The sequence below is a fragment of the Ochotona princeps genome, chromosome 15, assembly GCF_030435755.1.
Source record: "Ochotona princeps isolate mOchPri1 chromosome 15, mOchPri1.hap1, whole genome shotgun sequence".
NCBI lineage: Eukaryota > Metazoa > Chordata > Mammalia > Lagomorpha > Ochotonidae > Ochotona > Ochotona princeps.
The window spans coordinates 6,945,607-6,959,578 of NC_080846.1; the positions used below are offsets into that span (position 1 = coordinate 6,945,607).

Below are 13,972 nucleotides of genomic sequence, written 5' to 3' on the forward strand. Positions count from 1 at the left end.
TGAGCCTGTGTGAGGCCAGGGAACCCCAGCATGCAGCAGATACTAGGCACACATGACTGCATCCCAAGGGGAAAAGGAGGTGGATGAAGGCACACAAGTGCCAGGGGAATGGACCGCGTCCTTGCGAGGCTGTGCCCCAGGGGCAGGCATGAGGAAGGGGTGAGCCCATGGGGATTCACTGCCCAGTCCTCATCTCCTGTCCACCTGCTGTGTTCATTGTACTGCTGACCTCGAGGCTGGGGACACAGGTTTTTTTTTTTTTTTTTGGCGTGTGTGCACTTGTGTGGGTGTGACATGCATGTTGTCATCAACATGTGTGTGTTTTGGTATTACACATGTCTTCTCATGTACACACCTGGGATCTGGAAGCTACAGAGCAGTCCTGCTTCCAAGGACTGGAGTCCGCCTTAGAGCTTGTCAAGTTCCTTTGCTGTCGTTGGGGACGCGACACTAGGTGCAGGGAAGGAAAGGGGAGTATGTGCTGGGGGGGGAGGCGCACGGTGAGTTTGTGCTCCTGGAGCTTTAATTGCTGAGTGTTGTCTCTGCGCTGCCCCCAGGCCCCACCTGGCCCCTCTGCCCATCCAAAGTCAGGGGGCTTCTCGTCCCCTCCCCACCCCCACGCAGCTCCCTTCCCAGTGACCAGTGGGCACCCCCTGGGGGCAGGACCTTTTCCGTCTGGTTTCTGGCTGTGCCTTTAGGTCCCTTCGAAAATTATTTCTTTTCTTCTTTTTTGAGATTTATTTGTTTTTATTGCAGAAGCAGATTTATAGGAAGGAGAAATTGGGAGAAAGAACTTTCACCTGCTGCTTCACTTCCCAAATGGCCGCAGTGGCCAGAGCTGGACTGATGGAAAGCCAGGAGCCAGGATCCTCTTCCAGGTCTCCCATTCACATGCAGGGTCTTGGGCCACCCTCTGCTGCCTTCCCAGTTGCATTAGCAGGGAGCAGGATTGGAAAGGGAGCAACTGGGAATGGAACCAGTGCCTATGTGGGATGCCAGCACTGCAAGTAGAAGACTAGTTTGCTAAACCACCAGAATCGGCCCCTTCAGAAATGATTTCTAAAAATTGTCCTCTAGGACTTGAACCCAGATCCCTGGATTCCAGCCCCAGAGCCTCTTGTTTTGGGCACTAGGGTCACATACACACAAGAGCCCATCCCTGTTCACATACACTAGGCTGTGAACCACAACTTTGTTAGGTTGTTGCTTGGTTTTCTTAGCCTCAGAGTGCCTGTTTTCTGCTGTCTGTGCCAAGGCCATGGATTAGACACAGACCTGGGCATCTGTTCCAGGACCTGCTGTAGCCTGTGGCTGCCCCCAGGACAGGGCAGGAGTTCTGGGAGTGGGCCCTGGAGAGATGGGGCCAGCCCAGGGGATATCTTATCCCCACAATCCCTGCAAGGTGCCCCAGTGACTGCAGCCTGCTGGCCACGTCCCCTGAGCCACACCCTGCAGTCTGCCTGCCCAGGTCACCTGGTCACCACTCTGCTACCACCTCCCATTGCTTTAGGGGAAGGGGTGTCAGCCCAACTTCCTCCTCCTGCCTCCCCCCAGGAAGTCTGCCCTAATGCCCAGGGGATGGCAATTAGTATGAGGCAGACTGATTAGCTAGAAATTAAGTCTTTGTTTGCCTCCCTCCCCAGTTTCCCTAATTGAGCAGATGCAGAGTGGGGGCGGAGGAGGGGCTGCTGGGTTGGTCATGGGGCTGAGGTGGGGGTATGCTGCACATGCGTGGCATGTCAGCTGCAGGGGCTGGGGACTTGGGCCCCTGCACCCTCAGCCCTTTCCCTGGTGGGTTCCCCAGGGACAGTGCACCTGCTGCCGGGCACAGAGCTGAAGCCCTCTGTGGGGTGGGGTGGTTCTGAGAGCTGTGAGTACCTGCAGGCATTTGGTGGCTTCCCAGTTTGGGTCCATGTCACTGACCAGAACTGCTGTCACTTTTTGAGCCCAGACAAGGTGGTCACTGGACATCTCACACCGGGATGGGCTAGTCCTGTCTCCTGTCTGACCTTGTTTTGTGCTTAGGAGCGTGGTGTGGGTATGAGACCGCATACATATTCTTTAAAATATTGATTTTATTTATTTGAGGGGCACAGTTACAGAGCAAGAGAGAATGAAAAAGAGGAGAGAGAGATCTTCCATTCACTGGTTCACTTCCTGAATGGCTGCCAATGCCCAGGGCTGGGAAGGACAAAATCAGGAGCCAGGAACTTCTGGGTCTCCCATAAGGGTGCAGGGACTCAAGCACTTGGGTCATCCTCTACTGCTTTCCCAGGCCCTAAGCAGGGACCTGGGTTGGAAAAGTGGAGCAGCCGAGACTGGAACTGGTGACCATATGCGATGCTGTCCGTGCAGCGGCGGCTTTAAGTCCATGCATGACAGCGTAGCATAGTCTTAGAGCCACAGTTTCTAGGGGAGGAACTGAGACTTAGAGCGACGAGATGTGTTATTCAAGGTCACACAGCTGGGAGAAGCTGGGCAGGGGTCAGATGCAGGCAGTTTGTTGCTGCCCTGTCTTTGGGGCAGTGGGAAAGGGGTCTTGTGATGTGGGAGCTTGGTCCTTTCCCTTGTTAACCTAGGGACTGAGCTGTCCCTTCCTCCACCACCTCCTCCTTGGGTTACTGGGAGGGGGCTGGCCTCAGGCGATGGGTTACTCAGGACTTATTGAACCCTTGAGCTTGGGGGGTCCATATTGCTCTGTCCTCCCAATTTACACTAGAGGAAGCTGAGATTTTTTTGGTTGCTGGGTCCATCATAACCCCGTAGTTACTAAGTGGGTGACCCAGGTTTCTGCCCGAATCCCCAATTCCAGCCCCTTCCTCTTTGATCAGGGCTCCTGACCATGCCCTCGAGGTGCTTGCCCCCAGCAGATGCTTAATGAAGGTGAGTGACCTGGCTTCCTCTCCTTTCCCCAAGGGGCCTAGCTTGGGAGCCTAGCCCTTCCCATGATAATCGATGTGGCAGTAATTCTTGTATTCCCATTTTACAGATGGGAATGTTGAGGTTTAGGGAAAATGACTTGCTAGTGAGGTTTTAGGACTGGGATTTGAACTCGGGGTGGGGGTCTGGCTCTTGGGCCCCAGCTCCCACTCCTACCTACACTTCTTTGGCCCCTCCTTCAGCTACAAGCAGGTGATGCCTAAGCTGGCATCCTCCTGGTGTCCATCCTCCTGCTGCCAGCCACTTGCCAGGTGTAGCCCCCTGAGGCCCCTCTCCTGGTTTCTGCTGCCTGCCTGGACTAGGCTCCCGCTTTGTGTCCCCTCTGGCTCCCACATGCCATGATCTTTCTTGTCCTCCTGGCTTCCTTCCAGGACCTCAAAAATGCCCGTAGATGGCAGGGTTCGTCCCCACATTTGCCTTGGAACTCCTTGAGGATAGTGGTGCTGCCCATTATGCAGATGGAGAAGTTGAGGTTCAGCTAAGCTGGTGGCTGGGGTGCAAAACACCACCTTCTGGGCCTGACTCTTGTCATTTGTGTGTGTGTGCGTGCTCACGCACACATGTATGCATGGGCACCACACATGGCTGGCCCTGCTGGATGCCATCTGCAAGGCTGTGTTTGGGCTGGGATGCTGAGCCGCCCCCGCAGGGACTGGCAGTTTAAGGTGGTCTCTCAGAAGTGGTGGGGAAGCTGTGTGAACTTGGAGGATGTCGCAGCCCCCTCATTAGCCCCAGGAGGGCAGCCTCCCAGCACTGTCGCTTTTTTCGTTTCCAAACAAACAAGCGCGAACCCAAACTGCCCATCCCGCCAAAGCACAGATGGAACGAGTCAGGCTTCGTGAGCATTGTTGCTATGGCAACCAGCCCAGCCTAGACATTTTTTTCGGCTCTTGGCTCCTCCCCCTGCCTGTCACGGCACCCCCTTGTGGCCCAAGTCCCGCCCTTTCCCCCTGCTGCGGCTGGGGATGTCGAGCTGGCTCTGAGGACCCTGTTTGGCCATCACTGACTTGAGGAGACCTTGGACAAGTCCCTCAGCCACACTTTGCTCATAGGATGGATGAAGCGATGCATGGATGGATAGCGAGAAGGCAGGTGGACAGGTGGGAGGTGAGAGGGAAGAGTGAATGAAGGAAGCCTTGGACCTGAGCCTTTGTTGGGCTCGTGATGGGGACCTTTGGGGTACAAAGGCAGATGTGTGTTGATGGCTGGCTGGCCTTGACCATCTCCCTCCTCCACCCTGCACCCTGGAAGCCTGGTCTTGACACTGGCCCTGCTCCACGGGTTCCCCAGCTGTGTTCACTAGCCTGTCCATTGCCCATGTTGTGGGATTCACACCACCAAGCATGGGGCACCATCGAGAAGGGCTCTGGTGAAGGCAGGGCAGGTGCATGGATGGCCTCGTGGCTGGATGCCCAGGGCACCCTCCTCTGGTTCTCTCTGGGAACACCACTGCATGCGGTCAAGGCCAGGCCAGGGGACTGGCCTGTGCAGCAAGCAAGATCTGGCTGTTGGGTGTTTGGTGGCTCTGTCATTTCACAGAAGGAAGAGGCCAGGAAGAGACTGTAACTGGCTGTGATGGGGTCCTTGGGCTTTGATGCCCTGTGTTGGCAGATGGAGGTAGGTTCCAGCTTGGGTCATCCCTGAAAGTGGACTCTGGGACTTGGGTGTCAAGGAAGAGAGTGGGCCCTCCTAACCTGGCCCCCTCACTTTCTAAGCCCCCAGTGCTGGACTTGGCACCCAGGATTATCCCCCTGACTTGACTGGGACTAGGCCCTGGACAGCTCTGGCTTCTGCCCAGCTCCTGTGTGTTACAGGGGCATCCCTGGCCTGAGGACACCCAGTATCCCCATGCTGCCACCCATCTGGGTGGCCGTGTGCTTCTCCCAGAGTGGTGCCCTGGAGGCAGCTCTCCAGCTGGCATGGTGGGCCAGGGCTGCCGGAGGGAAAATGCACCAGGACTAATGGCCGGGTCCCACTGGGGCCCTACAGTTTCTTACTGTGGGGCTTCAGTTTGCTCATCTGTCAGCTGGGCCTGAGGCTGCATTGGATGCGATCACCAGTGGAAGGCAGGAACTTGGGGTATCAGATGCTGATTAGGGCCAGCTTGTTTACAGATGCACCTGTTGTCCAAGGAGCGGGAGGGTGGTGGCAGACCCTGTGAGAAAGTCCAGTACTAAGCTCTTCTGACAAGGAGAGAGCTGGCCTGCCACATGGAGCTAGCCTGGCGACTCGGAGCCTGGGGCCCCTTCTGGAGCTGCCAGCTTGCCCCAGAAGACAAACTACAAAGGGATTAACTGGGAGGGCGGTGTTTAACTCTCCTTTACATAATGACGAATCCCCGCATTTATGGAGGGCTTGCTCTGTGCCAGGAGACAACTAAGCACTTTACTGGGATTATCTTGCTTGATCCTCAAACCAACCGAAGGCGGTGAGGCGACTCCTGCTTTGTAGCTGAGGTAGTTACACCCCAGAGAGGTTGTGTGGCAGCCTTGGGGTCACACAGCTGCTGGGGAGTGAGTAGGGCCCAATCCATCTGGGGGTGGGAGTGGGGGCAGTGTGCAGCAGGTTAGAGAGAGGGCCAGGAGGATCTGCAGCTTTTTGTGCCCACCCTCACCCCAGGAGGTGGGGTGGGGAGGGAGGAGAAGCACAATTAAAGGAAGGGCGAGTGTGCGGAGCTGGGGAAGAATAACTTATTTTTGATGAGCTTGTTAGCATTTGTGAAGTTAAGTAAGCAGAAATGGATCCCCTCATTTGCATGCATTATAGAAAGGGCTGTTGGGGCCGAATGAGCAGGCAGGCGAGTCAATGTGGTTTACCCAGAATTCTCGTGTTTTCCAAGACAGGGTTGGGGGCTCTTGGCTGACCACCAGCAGCTCCCCACTAGAGGCTGTGTTTGGGACTGGGTGGGGTGACCCAGCCTTGGTAGTATTTTGTGAAGACCCACTGTGTGCTCACAGCTGGCCTACTGTGGTCGGGCCTTCTCCTCTCTTTGCTTGGCCTGGGAGCAGCTGACCAGGATATTCTGCACAGAAGCTTGGTTGGTTCAGTGGCTGAATGTTCTAGAACCAGTTCTAGCTTCCCCCATGGGCCTTGGGGTGTGTGGGGGAGGGTGCCTAGAAACCACCATTTCCACTACCCACAAATTGTGGGATTTGGAGCTGCTGTTTTCACTACCATCTGTGCTAGTCCAAGACATTGATGTTGCTACCTCTGGGCTTATGGGGGAGCCATGCCCCTGGCCAGTGGATTTAGCTCTTTGCAGACCCTTTGGGCCACAGCTAAAATGTTCAAGGAGGCCTCACCAGCTGCCACCTCCAAGGGGCCTGGGTCATGCCCACAGCTCCCCCTTTCACAGTTCTGCACCACTCCCCACTGCAGAGGTCAGGCGCCACACCCATGCTGCTCACCACTGGTGCCTGCTGCTGCCTGGGGCCTGGGCGTGAGCTGGGGCCTTGGGAAGTGGTGCTGAGTGCAGGATCCTTCACCTGTGTCGGCAGTGCTGTTTGGAGTTGCAGGCACCACCAGCGCGCATGGTGAGTGATGGGCTTGGAGCACTTCCCAGCCAGTACGCCTATTTGATCACTGTCCTTTGATCCCCCTGCAAGAAGAAGATGAGGCTGGGACTGAGCTGTGCAGCCGGCAGGTGGGCAGCACAGAAAGAGGCTGGGGTCGTGGCACTGGGATTTAAACCCAGCAGCCACTCGCTGCCCCTTTGTTTTGTTTAAGGGAACTTTCAGATGCCCCTTGTGCCCAGGAAGCCAAGGCAGGCCTTGGAAAGACACTTGGCCCTCCCCGGGCCTCAGTCTCCCGTGGAGTTCTTGAGGGCTTGAGTACTGTAATCACTTTCTGGTCCAGGGTTGGGAATCCCAGATGTAGCTGCAAGGGCCTTGTCGCTGGGAACCCGCAGAGAGGCCCAGGGATGGCAGGACTGTCCTTGCCTGGCCCTGGCCATGCTGCACAGGGGTCTCCAGTCATGCTGCTCCCTGGCATGTATGTGTGTGCAGCTTGTTTGTGCCCCAAATTCTCTCAACTGCCAGGGCTGGGCCAGATGGAAGCCAGGAACCGGGAGCACCAACTGGTCTCCCACACCTGCTACCTCTCTGGGTGTTCAGTAACGGGAAGCTGCAGTCAGCTGGACTTGAACTCAGCACTCTGATGTGAGATTCCCGTGTCCCGTGTGGAGACTTCAAACCTGTGCCAAATGCCCATCCTGGGTGTCAGATTTTATTCTGTCCTGAGTAAAGTGGGCATCAGATGAGGGTAGAGACAGGTGACTAAGGGGTGTGACCCTGGGGTTGGGAGGTTCAGCAGAAGTGATGATGTTCAGCTGGGAGTAGGGTGTTTCTGCTGGACCCTGGCCTGACTCCTTGCATCTGGGAATTCTGGGTGGACAGCCAGGGAGAAGCACGTATGTTCAGCAGACAGCTGTGCGTGGGCTGGTGCCAGCGAGCTCTCGGCATGATGCTGAGGGTCCAGCAGTGAGGACCAACCCCAGAGCTGGAGGGCTTCCTGTAGGAAGTGGGGTGAAGTCCTACATGAGAAGACACTGGGTGGTCTGGAGTCCAAGGCTGTCTTCCTGGAGGAGGTACCTGTACTACTTGGTGTCTTCCAGTAGCAGAGGGTGGGCTGGGTGTTTGTGACTGGGGTGTGCAGGTTGCGCTGTGGGTCCTGAGTGTGGCCAGGAAGAACTGGCAAGGGGAAGGGCTCTTAGGCTGCAGGTCTGGGTCAGGCTGGGGTGGGGGAGGTTGGTGGCTGGGACAGGGAGGGGCCCAAGCAGAGGAAGGGACTTGATGCCAGGCAAGGGGAAGATAACCATCTCTAAGTGTGGTGGCATGTGCATGAGTGTATGTGCACACTCATGGTAGTTTGCACACATGTGATGTGTGTTAACATGTGCATGGGCATGGCTTGTGCATAGGCTATATGTGCATTGCGTAGGGTGTACCATGTGTGCCTGTGGGTGGTGGGGCATGGTTTGTCTTCAAGGCATAATCATTTGGGAGCCAGAGTCGATGGGCAGCTTTGCGAAGAGAGGACCAGGCCAGATAGCAAGGGGACTGAGTGTTGCTGGTGGGGCAGGGATGAACTAGGGAGCACCAGGGGCCTCCAGTGGAGCAGTGATGGGACCTGGAGGCCTTTGTGTTACGTGAGGGTTCCTCAGACAGCTGTGCAGAGCTGGGGGCTGAAGCTGGGGGTCTCCGGGGGGCGAGCCCCAGTCACTGTCCTGGTGTGCAGTGGCAGAGGACCTGGGGTGGGAGGAACGCATAGCAGGCTCTGGGTAGTAGATGGTTCCCTTGGCACCTGGGAGTGCGAGAGGGTCTGCTTTTGGTGGCAGTGGTGAGTGGAGGCCTGTGGCCACTAGCTTCACCCCAGTGCCAGCTTGTAGATGGTGGAGGCCAGGGTTCATCCTTGAGGGAAGGGACCATTTAGTGAGGCCCATAAAGTGTCTTCTTCTGCCTTCTCCTTCAGGGTGGCCTCAGAGCTGCCCCTGGCTCTACCCAGTTCTCAGGCCTCTGCCTGCCAGACCCCATGCATAGGTCAACCTGCATGCCAGAACCCCATCTTCTCCATTAGGAGTTCCCATGCAATCAAGCCCCACTCCTCTTGCCCCCAATACTGAGGTCACAAATTCCAGCTGTGGCTTCAATTTCTGCCTTTCCTGCTAAATCCTGCCACTTCTGAACATGCCTCCCAGGACCCTCCCCACTGCCTCGGCTCATCCCCCACCCAGCTCTCTCTACATCATCCTGAAGGCACCTTCCAGAGGCCAGCCCTGCAGCTACTGCTCTTGCTCAAGGGGTCCTCTGAAACCTGAGGCCTGGCTTCCCACCAACACTGGCAACCCTACTTGCTTCAGCTTGGTGTCACCTCCTCTAGGAAGTAAGATTGTAACAACACAGCTGATAACCCCAAGCTGAGCTGGGGGTGGTTTAGCTGTTGAGGCCCTCACAGCAATCCCATGAGGCTGATTCTGGCAGGACCTCTATGTGCAAATGACAAAATCAAGGTACTGGGGTCCAACGTTCTACCCCAAGCCTCGCCGCTGTAAGTGATAGAGCTGGCTCATAGTCCTGGGCACAAAGAGGACAGAAGCCAGGGAGGACCTGAGAGGTCAGTGGCGAAAGTCGGAGGGTGGCAGCAGTGTTGAAGGGCCAGGGCACCCAGGGGTGCTGGGAAGTGAGGCCTTGCCCAGGACTTTTGTCCCATTGGCCACCAGTTTCCCTTGTCAGTGGCGAGACAGTGGGCTGCATGATGCTGAGCGAGAGAGCTGCTAGCGCTGAAAGCTGAAAGCGAATGGAGCAGGTGCACCGGCTTTGTGACGCTCTGGCTGGCGGCCCACAGGGCCTGCGCCTGGCTGGCCCTGAGCCCTGAGCCCTGAGCAGCGGGCTCTCTGCCCCTCCTACTGTGGGTCTCCCAGCCCTTGGCAAGGTCCCAGAGGCATCTCTGCATCTCTGCATCTCTGCAGCCAAGTGTGCTGAGGGCCCCTGGGTGCCTGGACATGGAAGGGCCGTGTTCCAGGCCTCTCTCCCAGCCAAGGGCACCTCTGCCTGCTGAGCATCCTGAGGTTTGAGCAGAGCTGGTGGGAGCAAGGGAGCTGGAGGGCTACAACCCAGCAGGGCTTGGGCTCTGCCTCTTCCTTGCTGTGTCTTTCAGGGCAAGTGGCTGCCTGCTCTGGGCTTCAGCATGGCAGGGTGCAGCTTGGGGCTGTGTGAATGGCAGTAGACTATGTGGCAGGGACTGGCAGGTGGTGGGGCACCCAGTGCTTCTTGACTACTTCCAGGACTGTTCTTCTGGCACAGGGTCTGAATCCAACCCCCCTCCCCATCTCCGCTGGACATCTTGCTCAGTCTCCTCTTTTGAGAAGTGGGTCTGTTAAGCTTTGCCTGGTTGCTGCCACCTTGTGAAGTGAATGGCTGTGATGGGGCAGCAGGGCCAGTGTCACGGACAGCTCTGTGTTCCGAGGGGCCATGAGCCGTTTTATTCACAGCATGTGAGCCCGCGGCTGCCACGGTCCATGTGGCTGGGACTGCAATGTGCATCTGACACAAGCCACAGTGCCACTGTGCCGGCTGCCAGGGCTGCAGCGAGAGCATGCCGAGATGGTTCGGGCAGGACAGCTGCTCATCTGAGGAGTCAGATGGACCCAGGAGTCACCGTGGGAGAGGCAGAGGCTGTGAGGGGGAGGGGCCAGAACAGGTGGCCAGACCAAGCTCCATCACTTCTGCCCAGGGAATGGTGGAAACTTCTGGAAGGGCTTTGAGAGAGTGGTGTGTAGGGATGGTATTTTGAAAGGCCCTCTGAGTGGATGGAGGGGAGGTGCCTGGCAGGTGCTGGGAGACCCTGGAAGGAGGTTGGGGGATGAGGTTGCCGGTGGACACGCACAAGTGTGCGGGCTGTGGGGCGTTGGCACAGATTGGAGGTGGGGTTTAAGGGAGAGGACAGAATTGGGTGGCATTCAGAGGCACAGGGAGGTTCAGTGATGTGCTCACGGTCGCACAGCCAAGGGCTGAGCCTTGGGCCCAGCGTCTGTGGGCGGTGGCGGTGGGCCCTGCTGATGCAGGTGTCCTGCGGTCCAGGAAATATGCTGCGTGGGCCCCAATGGAGGCCGCAGCAGCAGCAGGCTTCATCTGTGACTCTGCTCGGAGCCAGGCATAATGGAGATTGATTGGAGCACAAGCCAGCCATTGCAAGGTGCATTCTTTGCTTCCTGTAAGCTCCATCTATCAGGGACCCACATGGGAGGGACGGGCAGTGTGGATGACACCAGGGCAAGGTGGCTAGTATCCCAGCCAGGGCTGATGGGGTGGGGGGGGGGTGACAGAGAGGCTCCCAGACCCCCAAGTGAGAGAGAGAGAGAGAGAGTGCATGCTGGGCTCACAGCCAGCTCCAGCCTTTTCTAGGCCTGGCCTTACTGTTCCCATCTGTAAAATGGAAGTTGCTCTAAGACTGGGACAGGATGGCCTGGGGCATGGGACGCACTCGGGTGGTCACTGGGTGTCCTTCCTGTCATCATCGCTGCTGGTGGTAGTGATTGATTAGAGCCAGCCCTCTGTGGTCCTGGAGGTCAGTTGGCCTCTCTGCCTTGGGACCTGTCTGCATCTGCTGAGCCAGGTTAGCGGTGGTGATGCCTTGAGATGATAGGCTGGGTGCCAGAGAGGGCAGAGCTTGGCCCCAATCACACAGCAGCTGACGCTGGGAGCAGACTGCTGGCTCAGGGGCTGGGTGCCCACCTGCCTCGGGGAGGGAGGGCCATGGCCATTTATGGGTGCGGTGGGGGGCGGAGGATGTGGAGTTTAATAATGAATGAAGTCGAAGTGTCTTTAATGCAGGCAGCAGGCCCAAAGTAATAAAGGATCCTGTATTAATTCGGAAGTTAATGAATATGCAGGTGCGTCTGAATGATTAATGGGGCTCCTGAAGGCCTCGGAGAGGGGTGCGTGAGCTGGTGCTGATGGAGCTATGAATATTGCATACATCAGGGGAGTCAGAGACGCTGGGGAGCAGGTGGGCATGGACGAACCCAGGATGTTGGCGGCTGCGGCGATGGAATCTGTAGTCACATGGCAGCAAGCAGCATGTTCACGTCTTGATGGTGTGATCGGGCCTCAGTTTGCTTGACTGTGAAATGGGCTTGAGCATAACACCTGGTTCCCAGTAAGAAGTGGGTAGCAAACAGGTCACAGCTGGAGGAAGCTGGGGTGAGGATGACAGTGACAAAGGAGTCCCCTGGAAGGCGTCAGCCTCTTGTCTACCCCTGTGACTTGTATAGGGGCAGCAGCTTCCTGTGGGACAGAGGGAATGGCTTGGAGTCTGAGCTCTGGCTGGGCACTGGGGGAAGAGCCAGTGCAGAGTCTGGGGCTGAGGGCAGGATCTCCCCTCCCAGCCATGGCTTCCCTCGGGACAGGGTCTGGGTAAGGCTTAATTGACCCTCCGAGACCAGCTTTGGATGCTCAGAGCTGCCACCTGGAGTTTGTGCACATCACCCCATCTGGGATCTGGGGTGTTGGGGAACTGCTGGGCTTGTGCCTTGTTCGTGGCTTGGCCTCAGTGTCTGTGTCCTTTCCGTGGGAGTTTCCAGTGTGGCTGCCATGCGCTGTTGAGCATGCCTCGTGTGTGGTTGGTACCAGCAAGGTGTGCGCCTTCCTGTCTGGTCCAGCTCAGTCTGCTTCTGGGTACCTTATTGGGACCCTGGGTTTTCACAGCATGAGTGAGACTGGTCACCCCATCCCTGTGCCTTGTGAGACCCTGGTCCTGGGTGGGAGGCAGAGGTGAGCCCAAGCATCCTAGCATACAAGCTGGGGTGGGAGGAGGCTATGCCTCCCCCCCACCCTGTGTGCACAGAGGCAGGGCCAGGAGAGTGGCTCATTTGTCTGCCGGTCTTTCTCCCTGGAGCCCTGAGGAGGGGCCAAGTCTTTTGGCTGTGAGTTCTCAGCTCCCAGTGAGAGAGGCACTCAAAGAATGGCTGTTTGAGTGGGTGAATGGCTGGCATGTGGGTCCCTCCCTGCCCAGCTCTAGGCCAGCGAGTGAGCAGGGCACACAGCCCACCCGCTGCCTTGCTATGCCTGATAGGACTCACTGGACTGGGCCCCGACATCTAACCATCCATTGCGCAACTGCAAAACTGGTGGCCCTGGGCGTGATATAGCCTGCCTGCCTTTGGCAGAAAGGGAAACTGAGGCTCAGGGCAGGAAGGAACTGCGGGACAGGGTTGCAGTGAGAGCCTTCCACCTCCCACCCTGCTTGGGTTGCGTCTCAGGTCAACCCTGGGTGTCCCACCCAAGCCCCGGCTATTTATAGTGCTACTGATCTATATTAGCACTGGGCCTGCCCAGGCCTTTGCCGCCCAGATCTGAGGATGGCTTTGAAGTCCTCAGGGGACTGTGGAATGAGGGCTTACCCTCCCACAGCGAGGGAGACGTGGTTTCTCACCTTTTCCTCTGCAGTCCCTGGTCACCTGCTGGGCTGTGTGCCTGGAGAGGCTGTGCCAGCCTGGGGCTGGACCTCGGCTCCCTGTGCTTGGGTTCGTGTCTTTGTCTGGGTTCATCACCACGCCTTGCTTTCCTCCAGCTCCCTGCGGCAGAGACTATGTGCTGGGTTCTGAGGTCAAGTGTGAGGGTCGTGCAGCCTTGGGCTGTCTCTTACTACGCCTCTGTAGGATTGGCACAGCTCACACTCCGCTGTGCATGTCAGGGAGTCACGGTGGATGCTCCTGGCACCTCTCTTTATCTCTGGGCAGTCCTCAGAGCCCGAGATGGGTTGGGGGTTGGGGGTGGGAAGTGGATGGGTGGCCAGCTTGGCCCCTAGGGACAGTGCGCCGTACCAGGGCCGTGTGGTACCAGGGCCATGTCAGCCCATCTAGGCCGAGTCGGGACTCACCTATTTCTGAATGGTCTGGTTCCCCTCCCCCAGGCCCTTCCCTAGGCCTGCTGTGGTTCCAAGGAAGTAAAGCCAGGCCCCTACTCCCCCTCTCGCCGCCACCGCGGGAGCAGCGCGCCACTAACTCTATGCTTCTCTTCCAGAGCAGAGACGACTGGCCGCCCTGAGCGCAATTCAATTCAACAGACATTTACTGAGTGCCTACCATGCGCCAGGCCTTAGGCTAGGCACTGGGGTGGGTGGTCCCCTCCTGGGATAGCTCAGGGCCTCGGGGCAGGAGGTGGGGGTGGGATATTGAGAAGACAGGTGAGGGCTGTGCAGCTGGGCACCTGCAGGAGTGGGGTTAGGGGGACATCCCCCAGAGAGCTGCTGGGCTGCCCCCGTGCCTCAGTTTCCCCACCTGTGAAATGGGCCACATCTTAGGGGGCTGAGAGGACAGGGGGAGTTTGTCATTTTTCCTAGAGAGGGGGAATCTCTGAAGGCTTCCCAGAGGAAGGGAAGGGTGTGATGAAGTTTGGGCCCCAGGGGGGTGGTGGGGACAGATGAGAGTGGGAGTCCTAGGCTAAGGAACAGAGGGAGTGAAGGGGCTGAAGAGGGGCTTCGTGGGTCAGGGGCTTAGGCAGGGATCGAGGGGTTTGAAGACCACACGGTGCAG

The 13,972-nt window shown here is 57.5% G+C and overlaps 2 protein-coding genes across 2 annotated transcripts in view; both read left to right on the forward strand.

The window, feature by feature from the left end:
• The window catches only part of ELFN2 (extracellular leucine rich repeat and fibronectin type III domain containing 2), a 33,220-nt gene that overhangs the window by 6,162 nt on the left and 13,086 nt on the right, over nucleotides 1–13,972 (forward strand). The gene's annotated exons all lie outside the window — the stretch shown is intronic.
• TST (thiosulfate sulfurtransferase) overlaps nucleotides 5,606–13,972 on the forward strand; it is a 254,633-nt gene continuing 246,266 nt past the window's right edge. Inside the window, exon 1 of the mRNA XM_004589539.4 lies at nucleotides 5,606–5,609. The gene's annotated coding sequence lies outside the window, so the exon portion shown is untranslated. The remainder of the gene's footprint in view (nucleotides 5,610–13,972) is intronic.